General features: G+C 44.7%; 1 pseudogene; it reads right to left on the minus strand.

The window, feature by feature from the left end:
* Positions 1-9123: 9123 nt before the first annotated feature.
* Positions 9124-14727, minus strand: LOC116745477 (annotated as a pseudogene).
* Positions 14728-17238: the final 2511 nt, after the last annotated feature.

A 17238-nucleotide genomic window follows, 5' to 3' on the forward strand; every position in this document is an offset into this window, starting at 1 on the left:
TCGGCCCCTCTTGATCTGCAGCTGGGGCGTCACAGATCCTGGGGTATTTCAGCTTCTAGTCCAGCGCCGGTTGGAATATAGGCATTAAATTCCTCATTGACATCTTCCTGCTACTTCTGAACACTGAGTGCCTTCAAAAGGATTTAAAATGACGTGGGCATCACCCTTTCTCTAACGGAGCCAGTGGCTTCATCAGTGTCACTCTCAGTCTCTACTGGATCTGGCTTTCAGCTCTGACGTCAGCACCAATTTCCCAAAATGACTGAAAAGACTCTTGAAGGGGAACCATGCATGTCACAGCACCATCTCGACCTCAGTCGTGTCCAGCTCCCTCTCTCTGGGCAGTGAGATTCACCAGGAAGGAGATGCACCTTGGGTAAAACAAACCAGCCCAGGAATAAAGATCAAACACTAGTACTACAATTGAAAACAAAAACAGTCCTCTACCGTAAAATCCGAAAGGTTCCAAAATTTCATTATTTGAAAACAAACAAATATGCTTTTCTTTTAAGAGAAAGGAATGGTGACTTATTCACTCTCACCCTGGGGGAAATACACTATTGGAAAGTTTTTACTTTTTTGAACTCGCTTCAGGGATGCGATGAACAAGACTCGATTCTGCGGCTGTATTTCCTGAAGTGTCATTATCCTTCTGCCAGAACAACTAATGGATGGCTGGGAGGAAAGATACAATTTGGAGGCCATTAATTCTGCTTCAAGTCCCAATTCACCAATGCTAAATAGCACTTGAATCCCGGTTCAAGATTTAGAGGCCAGTGGAAGTCAGCCTGGGCTGCTCTTCTTTGGGGCTCACTCTGCAAGGAGGCTGCCTTTTGTTCCACCTCCTCTTGGTCCTGTGCTTGGGGGCAATTAGATGGGTGATGGGGCCTCCTTTGTTCAGCTGACTGGGGCCCTGGGCTGCTTTTTGCCCTGATTTCTGGTGCAGAGGGGAGCCCCTGGTGATCTGGTGGTGGTACTTGCTCCACTGAACTGGGCCACAGCAGGACTCATGCTGCCATCTGCTTGCAACACTGCCACAAAAACACAACAAGAGCCTGGTTTTGTCACCCTCACCAATGCTGCTTGGTCCACTCTGCACCGGAAATGGACCCAGCGAGCCAAAGAGGCTTCACATGAGCTCACCAGCATCATCCCAAACCCAAGGCAGAGCCAGGGACAAGCCCGCAGATAACCCTGCTGGGGTTACAAACACATCAACTTCTGCTTATGATTTATAAACAAGTGGAAATTGTTATGAAACAACAGCTGCTGAGAGGTCAGCCTTCAGCCCACCCCTTGCCTTTCTCTTCTTCCAGGACAGAGGCGCTGCAAGCAGCCCTGGGGAGCAGGGACTCTGCTGGAAAACCAGCTCAAGGTCAAGTGGCCTCCCCTTCCATCAACGCCTTCTAGAAAGTTTGCTCGGCAAAACCCCTGCTTGCCCTACCTCCGGGGTCTCACATCAGACTTGGCCACTTACTCACCACCACGGGCAACTTACTCAGCACCCTGTGCCTCTGTTGCCTCATCCTCGCACTGCATCTGTTGTACGCGCTATGAAGGATGTATTAAAGGGCACGTGCATAGCAAAAGCAGGAAATGTTAGCTATCAGCAGCAGGCGGGGCTTCCACTCTGACCACAATGGGTGAGTCAGGCTGGAAGCAGGGGATCAAGCAGATACGGGTGACAGAGCCCCAGAGTTGGGCTTAAAGCTAGTCCTTGTTTTCCAGGCCCCCACTGAAATCACTGCGAGGTGGACCCACTCCATGACAAGGGGACCTCGGCTAACACGTGGTGGCCCTCAGTGCTCGGTGTAGCTCCATGCGGCTCACATGTATTGACTCCTTGCAGATGTCACCAGAAACCTAGGACGTTGTAACTGTTTGTATCATTATCTCCATTGCTCTGAGGAGGCTAAGGCCTGTGGACATGCCTCCTCAAGGTCACATGGGATCCTAAGGCTGCCCGACTAGCTCATAGCATGTGGTCTTACCCCCAGCAGCCTCCACAAGTCAGAGCTAAGGAGATGGAGAGTCCTAGGACTAAATGGTCTGTCCTGGGCTCACCCTTCTAGAGCTCCTTGCATCGAACTCCTTCATTTTACAGAGGAGGGAACTGGGGGTGAAGAGGCGGGTTTGGAGGAGGCCGTGTAGTAGGGCAGCCCAAATCAGAGAGGCTTCCCAGAGTCCTAAGTGGGCTGCCAACCAGCCGGTGACATCAGGCAGCTTAGTGATCTCCAAGTCACATCTGGGTATGATCCCACACCTGGGTCTTGCCTCCTGCCTGCCTCACGAGGTGCAGGGAAGACCACCCGGGAGGGCTGGGCCTGGTGAGTGCCCCCTGGATGGTGATGGGGCCACAGTTCTTGCCCAGGTGTATGCAACCTGAAGCGGTGCAGCCTGGAGGTCTGACCCAAAGGCCGACTGCAATTCCAGGATTCTTTTGCGGGCTGCTCACTGCCTGGAGAGCAGAAGCACAGAAACAAAACCCAACCAGAGGTCTGGTGAAGTCCAACCTGGACTCCACCTGACATGGTTCCCAGATCCTCAGAGCCCAGGAGGGTCACAGCAGTCGGGGCAGCAAGAAGCAGGCCTGCCTACGTAAGTCGGTGCAGCCACTGTGGGAAACGGCATGGAGGTGCCTCAAGAAGCTAAAGATAGAGCTACCATGTGATCCAGCAATCCCACCCCTGGGCATAGATCCAGACAAAACTGTAGTTCAAAAAGATCCATGCAGCCCTATGTTCAGAGCAGCACTATTCACGACAGCGCAGACACGGAAACCACCTCAGTGTCCGTCCACAGATGAAAGGGTAAAGGGGATGTGGTGCACAGACACAATGGAATATTACTCAGCCACGAAAGAATGAAATCGTGCCATTTGCAGCCATGTGGATGGAACTAGAGATTATCACACTAAGTGAAGTAAGTCAGGGGCTTCCCTGGTGGCGCAGTGGTTAAGAATCCTCCTGCCCATGCAGGGACACGGGTTCGAGCCCTGGTCCGGGAAGATCCCACATGCTTTGGAGCAACTAAGCCCGTGCGCCACAACTGCTGAGCCTGTGCTCTAGAGCCCCAGAGCCACAACTACTGAGCCCACGTGCCACAACTACTGAAGCCTGCGCACCTAGAACCTGTGCTCTGCAACAAGAGAAGCCACCGCAATGAGAAGCCCGCGCACCGCAATGAAGAGAAGCCCCCGCTCGCCACGACTAGAGGAAGTCGGCACGCAGCGACGAAGACCCGACGCAGCCAAAAATAAATAAATAAATAAATAAATTTTAAAAAAAGTCAGAAAGAGAAAGACAAATACCATATGATATTCCACTTATATGTGGAATCTAAAATACGACACAAAAACTTATCTATGAAACAGAAGTGGACTCACAGGCAGAGAGAACAGACTTGTGGTTGCCAAGGGGGAGGGGTGGGGAGGAGGGATGGATTGGGAGTATGGGGTTAGGAGTTGCAAACTGTTATATATAGAATGGATAAACAACGAGGTCCTACTGTATTCAATATACAGTATTGAACTATAGTCAATATCCTGTGATAAACCATAATGGAAAAGAATATGAAAAAGAATGTATATATATGTATAACTGAATCACTTTGCTGTACAGCAGGAATTCACACAACATAGTAAATCAACTGTACTTCAATTAAAAAAAAAAAAAGAGGGCCTGCCTGTGGGAGGAGCATTCACAGGGGGCGAATCCCTGAGTCCAAGCCCTGCCCCTCACCCCTTGGTGCCCAGGCCTACTGCCTCAGAGAAATCAGTGAACCTATAGGCATTCTCCCACCTGCTTTTCCCAGATCCAGGGATTAGGGTTAAACTGGTCCTCATAGTTACCAGATGTCCATTCTCTAAGGCTCAGTTCATCTCAGTGTTCATTGCCAGGTGTTAGAGACACACAGATGCACACGGAGAACTTAGAGAGGAGAAGCCTGGAAGGTACCCAATGACCGTGCATGGGGGGCGGGAGGAGTCTAAGAGAGCTATGTGGGAATTCCGAGAAGGGTTTGGTTAACACGATTTGGGGAAGTGGGGGTGACACCCAGCCAAGTGCTGAGCGCTTTGTGTATGAAAGCGCATTTCATCCTTAAAGCATTCTCAGAGACAAACACAGTTAATTTCATACATAGAGCTTAAATGACTAAAGACACCTACTCAAAAGGGTCAGAGTTAGAAGTTGGAGCCTAAGTCTCTATTGAAGCAAAAATCCAAACCCTTGCTACTATATCACATTGCTCCTCGGCATTTATGGAGCACCTGCTGTGTACCAGGTACCCTGCAAAGGATTTTATCACCTTATTTAATTCTCAAAGAACCCTTTGGAGACAGATGTTATTTGTCCAGATTATAGTAAAAGGAGGCTTAAGTAACTTGCCCAAGGTCCCATAATAAGTAAGTAAAAGGGCAAGATTTGAACTCGACGTTGTTGAGCTCCAAAACCTATGCCCCTTTTACTGCACTTTAATTTTTCCCTTTCTCTTTTTTTCTATAATTTTTAAATGAAACATCCCCAAATTTGATCAGGAGTTTAATGATGCGTTGCCATCTTTGCAAATGAGCATATTCCTCACCGTCACTACCAGACCTTTTCTTCTTATCTTAGGGACCAAATACTACCTCTCTGGCCCTGCACAGCTGCCGGATCACATCACTTCCTGTGGTGTAAGACTTCTACGTCAAGTAGCATGGCGGTGCTGTTACCTTTGCATACCTATCGCATAAGTACCCCCTCCAGTCCAGAGTGACCACCTGTAATCCTTCCTTCCACCTGTGTCTGGCATCCATCAGTTTACAGATCCCTGACTTTCAAAGGCAGCTCTTCCCTTTCCATATATGCTCTCAAGTGCAGGGAACTCCCTCAAATTCTATCTCTGGTTTAAATCTCACCTTTAACCTCGGGGCCCAGATACATGACTTCCTAAAGAGCAGCAGAGGAGATAAATCAGGATGAAATAGGACAGCATCCTAACTGAAATATATAGAATGTATAACGGGGAGTATAAAGAATTAACTGGTTTAATGATTTTTCTGCTAAGATTATGGAAGGGTGACCAAGAGTATATCCCCCGTCATCCTGAGTGCAGGAAGAAGCTTCCGAGCCTTCTCTGTAAAGGCGGCACTTACTGTCAGAGGAGACATTTTTCATGCAAAGCCCATGGCCTCTGCGTAGTTGCTGCCTTCCTTTCGTTGTTTTTTGAGCCCTCTGTTCTTGCATTATGAGAACTCTCTCCTTTGGCTGACGGCTCTCTCGCTAATCTCTTGTTCTTTGTCCCCTCCAACCCAGAAGGTGATGGAGCAGCAGGGCAGCAACAGACAGGTGGAAAGGAATGCAGGTCAGTCCAGGAATAATCAGACTGGCCCTGCTCCTCAGATAGGGTGACCAACTTGTCCCAGTTTTCCCGGGGACTCTCTCAGTTTTAGAATTGAAAGTCCCACTTCCTGGGAAACCCCCCAGTCTCGGACAAATCAGGATGGTTGGTCACCCTATCTAAGATGAGAATAAAAACGGATACGGGGGCTTCCCTGGTGGCGCAGCGGTTGAGAGTCCGCCTGCCGATGCAGGGGACAGGGGTTCGTGCCCCGGTCCGAGAGGATCCCACGTGCCGCGGAGCGGCTGGGCCCGTGCGCCATGGCCGCTGAGCCTGCGCGTCCGGAGCCTGTGGTCCGCAACGGGAGAGGCCCCAACAGTGAGAGGCCCGCGTACCGCAAAACAAACAAACAAAAAAACATGTATGGGTGTGAAATTACTGTAAAAAACTAAAAATTTTCTTAGAGTTTCTTTTCTTTGGAACTAAGGAGACTTTCTAGAGATGACAGTCCCCCGGCAGATGTCTTAAAGACACATGACTGAGCCCACCCCCGAGTTTCTGCCCAGGATGTCAGGGTGGAGCGGGGAATCTGCATTTCTGGCAAGTCCCCAGGTGAGGCTGATGATGCTGGTCCGGGGACCACACTTTGAGAACCACCGCTTTCCAGTTCATGGGCCTTCCCTCCAGGAAGTGCAGGATTCCTCCGACTGTGGTCACGCTGGAACCATCTTGCCACCAGGCCTGACCTTGTACCTGCCCATTGAGCCATTTTATTCTTGCTAAAGTCTTCATTATGCAGACAGAGGGTGAGTGCCCGACCAGCGACGTTGCCACCGCTGATTAATGAGTCCCCTGCAGCCCTTGAGCCTTCAGGGGACGCTGGCATGCAGCTTTTGCCCTCAGAGCCCTGCATTTGGGGGAGAGAAATAAGAGGTCTCTTTAGAAAGCCCCCGGGGTGAAGGCTTGGAGGGGCTGGGCGAAGCTACAGATCACTGGAGAAAGACCAACCTGACCCTCTCCAAACCCACAACAAAACCTTTTCTTGAGTGATTAGACCCAGAGAAAGGTGATTTGTTAAAGCCCTGGGTTCACTGCTTTTGTGTCCTGGGCCTAGGACATCTGGCAGGAGCCAGAGAGCCCTCTGATAGCGGGCTTGAGCCCCCATTCTCATCCACTGGACTGTGCATCATTGAAACACTGGCCACTCATTCTCATGCTAATCCGTGAACTCGGAGAGCAGATGTGAGACATTTGGTTCTGTTCTTGTTCACTTGTAAAGAACTAATGCAGCTTTCTTAAAAGGGAGGGGCAGAGCTGGGCTGAGAGAGGGGTGAAGGCGAAGGGGGAGCGGGAAAAGGAGGGGACTGGGGTGAATTCCAGAAAGAAAGAAAAGTTTACTTGAATGACTTTCTCTCTTGGTGGGCAAAGCGCCGCAGCTTATGCAAACTCCAGCCAAATCGATATAAGACAGGAAATGCAAATTGATATTAAAGTGGTGGGATACCTCCAACTTGCAAAGCAGACAATATTTGTAGGATGCAAAGGCAGAAGGGCATAGAAGGTTCTCCCCAGTAAGCTCCCATGAGTCTTTTTCTCTCTGTCTTGTACAAAAGCTTTATCTTCTGGGGCATGGAAACTTTATTCCAGCTCCTAAAGACGTGCTTGACAAACTTATGGCACACCTTATTTTATAGTTAGCATGCCGTTTGAAAATGGCGGTGAGTTTAAGGGGAAGCTGGTAGTTGTTCAAAGGAATATATCTGTATTTCTATATGCATTTCCTTTTATCTCTATTGATAGAAAAATACATATAGATTTATAGAGCGAGGGACAGATAAATAACTTCTAAAGCTGTCAGGCATTTAATACTGTTATTCCTATGTGGTTCATTTGATTAAAGTGCCTGTATTATTGATTACATTGTAAATCTGTTAATGACAGCATGGATTCAATGGAATATCTAGATTTGTTTCCTACACTGTCATCAGGAAAATTCTTACGGAGGAAGACTTACGATACATCTGCTGATGGCGGACTGTCCCTCTTGCCCAGGATTTGTGGCCTATTTAATGCATGCCACAGGCACAGGCTGACATCGGCAAAGCATGCCAACTCGAAGTTGTTTACAGCTGTCACCCAAGTATCCTCTCCGTGCCACCAGCTAGCATCACTCACTTTAACAGTTCTGCCATGTCAATAGCCTCTATGTGCTAAGTGACCAGACCGCCACCTTCCACGTTTGCACCTTTCAAGAAGTCTCTGAAATTAGAGTTGTCCAGACTTCCTCAGTGGTGAGAATAACCCCTTCCCTCGGGGTGAATGCTTGTTATTCAGAGAACTTTCTGGGCCCTCCACTAGAGATCCTTATTTAGTAGTGAGGGCAGGCAGGGCTTCTAGCACACCTAACAAGGGTCCCAGGTGAGTCGGGCCGGCAGAAAACTCTGGGTCACATTGCCCAAAAGAGTGTGTTGGTGACAGTTTTGGTGTGAGCTGGGGTCTCACATATAACCTGAGCTGCATGCCTTCTGCCCCTTCGCTGGTGATGCGGTACACCTTTGCCGTTCAGGTGTTTCGGGGACCACCTTTGACCTTTAACACCTTGACATGCTTGTTTCACTTTACTGCCATTACCTGGAGTCCTTGGCTACTTGTCTCCCGGTACCTGGTACTCGGTTCTCTCTCCTGTAGGTGGCTCCCTGTGTAGGAGGACGGGCACAGGGACACTGGGTGATTAAGTCCCTTCAGATTCTGCTCACCTCCAGGAGAGCAGCTTGGGATCCTCGTGAAACAGCTCTTTTCAGTTTTGTCACCCAGAGAGACCCTGAGAAGGGGCTAATTTGATCACAACGTGACACTGATGTCAGGGCCACCACCTCGTGACTGCCCTGTCCCTGAGTTGTTGTTCCTTCTGTCACTAACCGCCCTCTTTTCCATACCTGTAAATTAGATAACACACACACATGCACACGCCCACCCTTTCCAAAATTCTCAAACATAACTGTAAATAGCCCTACCTATGGGTGAGGTCCAGTTATCTCTCGTAGGGCTACTGGGCTCATCCAAATTAGAGGCTGTGATGAGGCACCTGTTTAGGTGACCCCAAGCATCCATATATAGATAAAGAGGCCTCCTCTTTCCTGAACGCAAGGAAGATCTCAAAGAACGGTGTCGCAAACTGCACCGGCTACTGTGGGCCACTCGGCCAAGGTACCACGCGCCACACCTTTAAAAAGAGTCGTCGTTTCTTCCCGGTTCATTTCATCGTCTCTGCCCACGTTTATCGCCACCTTGATGCTGTTACTTGTGCCGTTCCCCTCGCCTGGAAGTTCTCTCCTGTCCTTCCACCTACCCAAACTCTAAGCATTAAAAAAAGGAGTCCTCTCCTCAGGCTTCTGATTCTTCCAGCCTTCAGTGAGCAACTTCTTTTCTGAATTTCTAATCCTGCGTGATCTTTGTTTTTTTTTTTTTACAACATTTAAAGTGGGATTTATTTGATGAATTGCATGAAGCTTTCAGAACATTTGCTGCAACTCAAGTAGAAGGAGGCAAGTGTTCACATAATATGTTAACCTGTAGTCAAGAAAGACATTTCAGCTAAAATATGTCAATCCCCCAATCTGAAATCACTTAAACATTACTGATGTAGTATTTGGAAGAATTTCTGTATACAGGATTTTTCAGACTGACATATATAGTACTCAGTGCTTCAAGGGCTAGGTAAAATTAATTCTCTTCTGTTCAACAGTGCCTCCTTTCCACTAGATAAAGTTTGGTCTCCAGTCCCACTATCCAGTGCCTGCCTTACATTGAGTCGTACTTCACTGGACCACCTAAAGTGTTTACATTATATAAAAGGCTTCTAGATCACTTGGTTCAAGTGTAATAGCTGCTTTCATTAATGTCGCAGGAGTAAGGGAACTCTCTCCAATAATTCTCAGGTTGATGAATTTGATTTTCCAAGTACTCTCCACAGAAGGGCAGTGGATGAGTCCAAAAATCTGCTCAAAAATGCCGCAACAGGTGTTCCCTCGGTGGACGGTCCCAGCAAACTCTAACCATAATGAGACCATGGGGAGAAGAAGTGCATTTCAGTCCATGGGAATCTAGGTTGGGACTGAGAAAAAGATATTCTTCATTCACTAGTGACAGCAGACGAAGTCTCACAATTTCTGCTCCGTGGTAGTCGATACCACATTTTGTTTCAGATGTGTGGTAATAGAACCTAAGCTTGACATCATGCCAGAAGTGCTGTGGCCCCCATTCTTCTTGACGTGGTCCCAGAATAGCATTCTGAGAATTAAGAAGTTCAAAGCACCAGTGACAGGATTCTGCACCTAATCGACGAAAATCAAACTTTTCAGCTTTTTTATCTTCTTTCTCCGGCTGTTCAAAGAGTCTCACGTCCTCTGTCTTACGTGGCTCTGCCATTTCCTTCGGTCTGGGTTGTGGCTGCTCTTTCTAGGGACCCTTCGCATGCTGGATAACACTGTGTTATGCAGTAGCTGGAGGTATAATAACCCACTGTGTTGCCAAGTACTTAAATGTGATTTTTCGGTGGACTATTTTATGCCTCAGAAGTTCTTCTGCACTTTGACTGTACACTAATATTGCACGAATGGCATCTTGGTGGTCCTCAGGCTGCACCAGGGGGTTGGTGATGGTATCGCGTAGGGCCATGATCTCGTCGTTGTCCAATAGGCCGAGCAGGTTACGACAGCCCTCCATCTCTGGGTAGCTGAGCCCCGACTTCTCAGCCCCCAGAAAGGGGGGGAGCGGATGCCAATAACGTCGCCCCCTCAGGCCCCCCAGGCTGGCACCTTGGCAACAGGTACCCTAATCCTGCGTGGTCTTCATGGCGCAGTTTGCGTTTGACTGCATACTGTTTGTATCATTAAATACCATTTCAATTATACATTTTCGTTAGATCCGTGAACATTATGAATTCCATTCTGGCATTCCTTTGGCCAAATTCTCTTTCTTTGATGGGCACTTATTTTCTTCCTTTTATTGTTAATGAGCTTTTCGAGCGCCTGCCTTCTGTTCTAACTAGATGGTCAGTTAGTATATCAGTCGGAAAAGACCTACTGAACACCCACCGTGTGCTGGCGAAATGTGTTCAAGGCAGATTTATTTTCACTGTCATGGAGCTCACAATCTTCCAGTTTTCTCCAGTAAGAAACCCCTGTTTCCTCAAAGAGAATTACATGTTTTAAAGTCCTTTATTCCTGCTGTGGAGATACCCTCGCAAACAAGATATAAAGCACCCGGATGTAAGTTTGGCTACAAGAATGTATAACGGGGAGTATAGAGAATTCCCATTGTCATGTCTAAAAGTAAGTAAAAGGGAATAATAGCGATTACATATTTACCATTTTTTGAGCAATTTCTGTGAGTCAGGCACTCTATAAAGCCTTTCATATGTATTAACTCATTTATTGCTCACATCAACTCAATCATGATAGACAATCACATTACTGTTATCTTCATGGCACAGAAAAGGAAACTGAAGCCAGGAGAGATTAGGTAACTTGTCCAAGATCAGGCAGCTGACAGATGGTGGAGTTAGGGTTAAACTCAGATATTTCAACTCCAGAACTCAGCACAATATAAGTGTTAGTTACTCTTTCATATAATCCCTCAGTCCCTCGTCTGTACAGTGGGGATGTTAGGTTTGATCTGATGTATCCCAGTTTATTTCTGTAACGGGTGTATGATCAGAAATCCATCTGTGTATAAATTCCAAGGATCTTTTAATGATAAATTTTACTGAATTAAGAGTGTCTACACTTAGTGGTTGAGTATTAGATATGACTCCACCATGATTCAAATGTACGTGAAGGTATGATTTATACCTATTTTCCTTCTGTCAGCAGTCCTTCATTATGTCAGTTGGGTGATGTAAATTTAATGGAGGTAAACTGCAGCTGCTCAAAATTGTGTGACTAATGACATTGCACTTCAGTTATAATTGGTACTTGATCCAAGGATGCTAGAGGTACACCTGGCAAGGTTAGTTCTACAAAAGGACCAGCGGGGCTGGTGGCAAATGCCTGCTATCCTGTGAAGTCATGTGTGTTGGCCAAACTGATAGAGAACATTTGCTAACAAGCCTTCTGGGGCACACCGTTGGCCCCCAGATCACTGCGAGTGCAGTGGAGTGGAAAGCTCACAGCCAGGCAGATCTGCAATGCATCCCTACTGACACCTGTTCAGCTTTCTGAGCCTGGCCCAGCGTCTAAGATCCTGTAGGAGAGCTATAAGGTTTAGACTTGATACAGATAAAACATCTAGCATAAAGCTAGTATTTTGGACTTGCCAGCCTCTATGATCGTATGAGCCAATTCCGATAAATAAATAAATAAGATACATGGAGAGAGATGCATGTAGAGATGCATGTATGTATATGTGTATTGGGTGGTGATAAAAAATGTATTTTTTACTCTAGGTCAAGGTCAAAAACAGTTTCAAAAGTACTGCCTTGGGTCTTATCATGACCAATAATTGCACCATCTCCAAAAGCCCTGTAACATCACATCTTATTTCTCTAGTCGCTCACCTCAGATCCACTGGTTTTACCATTTCTCACTGTTTGATACACACTCACACCTTCCCTTTTCTCCCACTCAGCTTAGGTTCTATGGTTTTCATACAGTCCCTCCCTTAACTCCCTTTTCTTCTTTGACTTCAGAGTATTTGTTTGACACACCCCACCTTGGTTCGTCCCTAATCTTGATGTATTTCAGCCTGGACCCAGGCAACAAACTGCACATGACTCAAGAAAGTACAGCCGTGCTGATTTGTTGTACTTTAAGTTCATGGCCACAAGTGCCAAGTGGGCTGCTGTGCTACATTTCTGGGTCAATTCAGTCTCCTGCTCTCAGACAGTACAGTTTCACACCCTTGTGTTTGTTTTCAATCTCAGGCAAACTCTGTCCACAAGGAGGCAAAGACACCTGTTTTCATTTTGTTATGTAGCTAAAGATTCCGTGATAAAGAGTGTATTTTTCTTCTAAGACTTAGTAAACGTCTCACGAAAGGTTTTAATTAACTGGGTTTGGGTCATTGGCCTGGTTGTGAACAAATCACTATGGCCAAGTTCTGGCTTTTGTGTCCACGCCTGTAAAGCAGGCTGGATCCATGCTTCCCAGGCCACATGGGCTAAGAATGAGGGAGTGATCATTCCCCAGAGAGATGTTTTGGCTCGCCCGTGTAAAATGAGACAGGAGTCTTGTGTATGAGGTTGTATATGAGGTTCGTAACACAATGCCCAACCCATAGCAAGTAAGCATTAGCTCGATACAAACGGCACATAGAAAAGCTTTGGGATGTAGACAGAGTTCTACTTAGATAAAATCTATAACCCTAAAAACTTCCATCACTGAACAACAAAAAAATGAAAATAAATAAAATATGATCTCTCTTCTTGCTCAAGATTCTAGAACAGAACCACAAAATGCATCTAAGGAAAGAGGAAAAAAGGAAATAAACTTACAAGCAAAAATCAATGAATCAGAAAATAGAAAATGGTAGTTTTACTTCTCAGTTTTTTGTTTTTGAACAAAATAAATAAACGTACGTAACTCTGGCAAGCTTAATTAAAAAAATAAAGGAGAGGCTAAAACACAAGTGTACTAAATAAGAATTAGAATCATGAAGTAAACAGATCCAGTATTCTAAAAATTATCATTGAATACTATACACAGTTTGAACACTGATGAATAGAATGATTTTAGCATGTTTTATGTTTATTAAGCAAATATTATACAAGTGAAACACGACCGTATTGTCATAGAAAGAAATCAAACAATTAAGTACAGCAAAACCAAGAAATCCCCTTTTCCACATCTCTTGAACTCGTCTTCTTAAAGATAACCACCGTCAAGAGTTGAGTGTTCATTGTTTTCCCCCACTGAGGCCTATACATATGTGTGTATTTATGTCTTTGGTGTCATATGGGAAAATCTACATGTGAGATAATATTATCCATGCTGCTCTGGAACTTCCTTTTTCACTTAAGCAAATGAGTTGATGGTAAATCCAGTGTTGACATGTGGATCTGCCTCATCCAATTTTACAGCTTCAGCGTGTTCCTTGGGAAGGTAGCCTTTTAAATTACTTAACCACGTCTCTGTTGATGGACATTTAGGATGTTAGAAACTTTGCTTTTATCAACAACATAGAAATTGAGCATCTCTGCATCTTTGGGCACCAGTGCAAGCATTTCTTTAGCATAAATTCCTGGAAGGATTTATCATTTCTAGTTTGATAGAGGGCGGCAACTCACCTTCCTAAAAGTCAACAACAATATACTTTTCGCATTACTCTTTTAGATTTTTTTTTTTTTTTGCTCATTCTTGAAAATCTTTTCTATCATCAGTGTTTTTACTCTGCCAATAGGATGAGGCCACCCAGCAATATATCTCATGCTTTCACTGCTCCCCAGCAGTAATTTCTATTACTTATTGATGAGAAGAGTCAAAAGATAAAGCTCCCTCCTCAGTTTTCATCTCTCCAGACTTGGGAATATTAGTAAAATTTCTCAGGTTTATGTCTCTTCACCAGAATGGTTTCTAGGGATTGAAACAGACGTAGGAGCAGAATCAAGTTTATCCCCAGCTCTGCTCAAATTGAATTAGGTCTCCTCTCTTTCTTTCCTTCCTCCCTCCCTCCCTCCCTTCCTTCTTTCCTGATACATTTTGTAATGGGAGAGAGATAGCTTGTTTCTTAATTTTTACTCATTTCTTTAGGTATTGGCAAAGAGGTTTTCTGTGAAGAAATTTCAATCTTAAGGCAGAAGTCGAGTTGATTCTTTTCTATGAATGCAATGGTCTCTTGCTCATCACTGACAATAGTAATTTTACTTATTGAAAAGTGTTTTTGCTTCTTCGCTTTGCAGTTTTACCTGTGGATATTGTTCCTTCTTTTAATGCAATCAAGTATCGATCTTTCCTGGTGGTTCAAAGCAGGTTGACCAAATGTTATTACTGATGTTTGACTATTTTGTAACCTACTAAAACAGTGAATTCATATTTTGCAAGTCTCGTAAGACCCTCTTTCTCTGCCTATGCTTTTCTATGTTGTTTGGTCATCGATAGGGTTACCAGGTGTGGGGTGGGCTGGCCCCTTGTGAACCAGAACCTCTGAGGGCTTCCCACTGCCGAGCCACACCGCAAGCGGGAGGGGCAGAGGGAGGAGGTTGAGCACTGCTTCCCATTTCATCACCCTGAGGAACTGCTCCTCCACTTTTCATACCCACCTGTTGACTATGGCATTGAGACTACATGGAACCACGCTCATCTCTGCGGCAGCGTCTCCTACAGCAGGGGTCCCCAACCCCTGCCCTGGGCCGTGCAAATGAAGCTTCATCTGCCGCTCCCCATCGCTCCCATTGCCGCCTGAACCCATCTCCTCCCGACCACCGCCCCCCCAGCCGCTCCCCTCCTCCCGACACCGCCCCCCACCCCCGCCCCGGTCGGTGGAAAAATTGTCTTCCACAAAACCGGTTCCCGGTGCCAAAAAGGTTGGGGACCGCTGCCCTACAGCATGTTGGGTAGCACTTGGTTCCCTGTGTCTACTCTATTCTTCTGTCTTGCTTTCATGCATTCTGCAACATTTCTGGTCTACTTGTTACACTTGTTACACATTTTCCTTTATTTTCCTCCCCATAAGGTAATGGGCGTGCTCACTTTACTATATTGATCTAAATTCTCACGAATGATTTTAAGGAATAATTACCGACTCAAGAAATGTTAGAAGATCTGAATATAAAAACCATGATTTTTTGAAATTGTTGATGAATATCCTTCCCCAGTAGGGCTCCAGATCTGAATTGCTTTATGGATAATTTTTATATTACTCTCATACAAATTGTTTATGCTCTTGCAGAGCACGGAAAAAATGTAGAATTTCTCGTGTCCTTTTAGAAAGCCAGATTAATCATAATAAAAACACCTGACCAAAATTGAATACAATAAAAGTTTAGCCTTTTGAATGAATATAGATACAAGCATCCCAAATAAAATCTTAGCAAAACACATACAATGGCAAAAGAAAATAATAATAACAGTACAACATTACCAAGGAGGTGAATATGAGTATACTTCAACATTAACACAAATTGACGTAACATAAAATATTACATCACAGAAAACAAACCAAAAAGAACAGGTATCTCAGTATCTGTAAAAGGCCTTACACAAAATCTCATTTATAATTAAAGTGTATTTTTATATTAGAAATGAAGTTAGCTAATTCTTTAATAAGATGAAGACTCCATAGTGGAAAAAAGAACAAACGTCATACTTAAAGGTCAAATACAGAATTATTCCATAAATAGCATACACAGAAGAAGGACATCTGATATGTTATCATCACTTTTGCATTATTTTTATAGTTCTAGCCAATGCAATGTGGCAAGAAAAATGAATGAGTTAGACTTTTTGGAAAGAGGATTTAAATTTTTTGTCAACTAGAGATTAAATAATTGTCTAACTGAAAAACATTGAAACTAGTAAGAGTATCCATTATGGGTGCCAGTTATTGAATATATGTGGGAAAGGTAATAACTTGCTTATATATCAAGGAAAAGTCATGAAAGATATCTTGCGGAAAGATTCATTTACAAAACAATCATACATTTAACTCATACAGGAATAACCATAACAAAAGATGCAGGAATTTTATGAAGACAATGAAAAATTCTTCCTGTGGTCATGTTATATAATTCAATAGAACAGACTAATGGTGATGATGTAGAATAAGGCATACCATGTTCTTGGAAGGGACTATATTGTATTATATTATATATACCTGAATTTCCCCTCAAGAAATCAGTAAATGAAATTAAAATCCAGTAAAAATAGAAACAGCATATTTTGGGGGGTAATTGATCTAATAAACTTAAATTTCTAGGAAAATAAAGGTGTGAGAATAGTCAAGACACTTTGGAATGGTAGTTTAGGGTTTGGAGTCTCAAAGTGATTGTACATAGTAAGTACTATCATGATAGTGTGGTCCTGAAAGTAACAGATGAATAGAATAAAATAAAATGTCCCAGGACAGACTCAAGTACGTATCAAGCTAAATATAAGAGAAACATGTCATTTCAAGTCAGCAAGGAAAGAATAGGTATTAGGAAAACTAGTTCATCATTTGGGGTGGGGGGGAAACATTGAATGGTTTCCTTACAACACATAGAGAAATTGTTTACGTAAGAAACGTACTCAGAATATCCCTTTCTTGGTAACTTTCCCTGGTCTCATTCATAACCTCTTGAGATGTTTAGTACACTGGATTGAATTCTCCTGTTTGTAAAGGAAAAAAAGAGACCTAATCATATACAAAGAAGGAACTTTTTTTTTCTTCTTTTTTTTTTTTGTGGTACGTGGGCCTCTCACTGTTGTGTCCTCTCCCGTCGCGGAGCACGGGCTCCGGACGCGCAGGCTCAGCGGCCATGGCTCACGGGCCCAGCCGCTCCGCGGCATGTGGGATCTTCCCGGACCGGGGCACGGACCCATGTCCCCTGCATCGGCAGGTGGACTCTCAACCACTGTGCCACCAGGGAAGCCCCGGAACTATTTTTTAAAATCAATATATATCCATGTCTAAAACCGTTATTTTTTTCCTGGGCAAATGGGTCTATAAAAATCACATTCCTATGTAGTCTGGGATTTGAATTATTCCAAATCCTTTAAAAGAGCGAGAGCCGTGTCAGAGGCTAAGCTGTAAAAATCTCAGAGGTGAGCTTGGGCTTTTAGTGTTTAATTAGTAAAGCTAAGCATTATCCTTGCAGCCCCAGCTACTATTATGCCAGCAGTTGAAGGGCAGAATGCTAAAGAGAAGGGGCGATCAGATGGATAAAATGACCAAGTCAGTATGCAGGAAAATATCAGCAGTGAGGAACCTTGCGGTCTTGCC

Source organism: Phocoena sinus, chromosome 20 (assembly GCF_008692025.1).
Source record: "Phocoena sinus isolate mPhoSin1 chromosome 20, mPhoSin1.pri, whole genome shotgun sequence".
Classification (NCBI taxonomy): Eukaryota; Metazoa; Chordata; class Mammalia; order Artiodactyla; family Phocoenidae; genus Phocoena; species Phocoena sinus.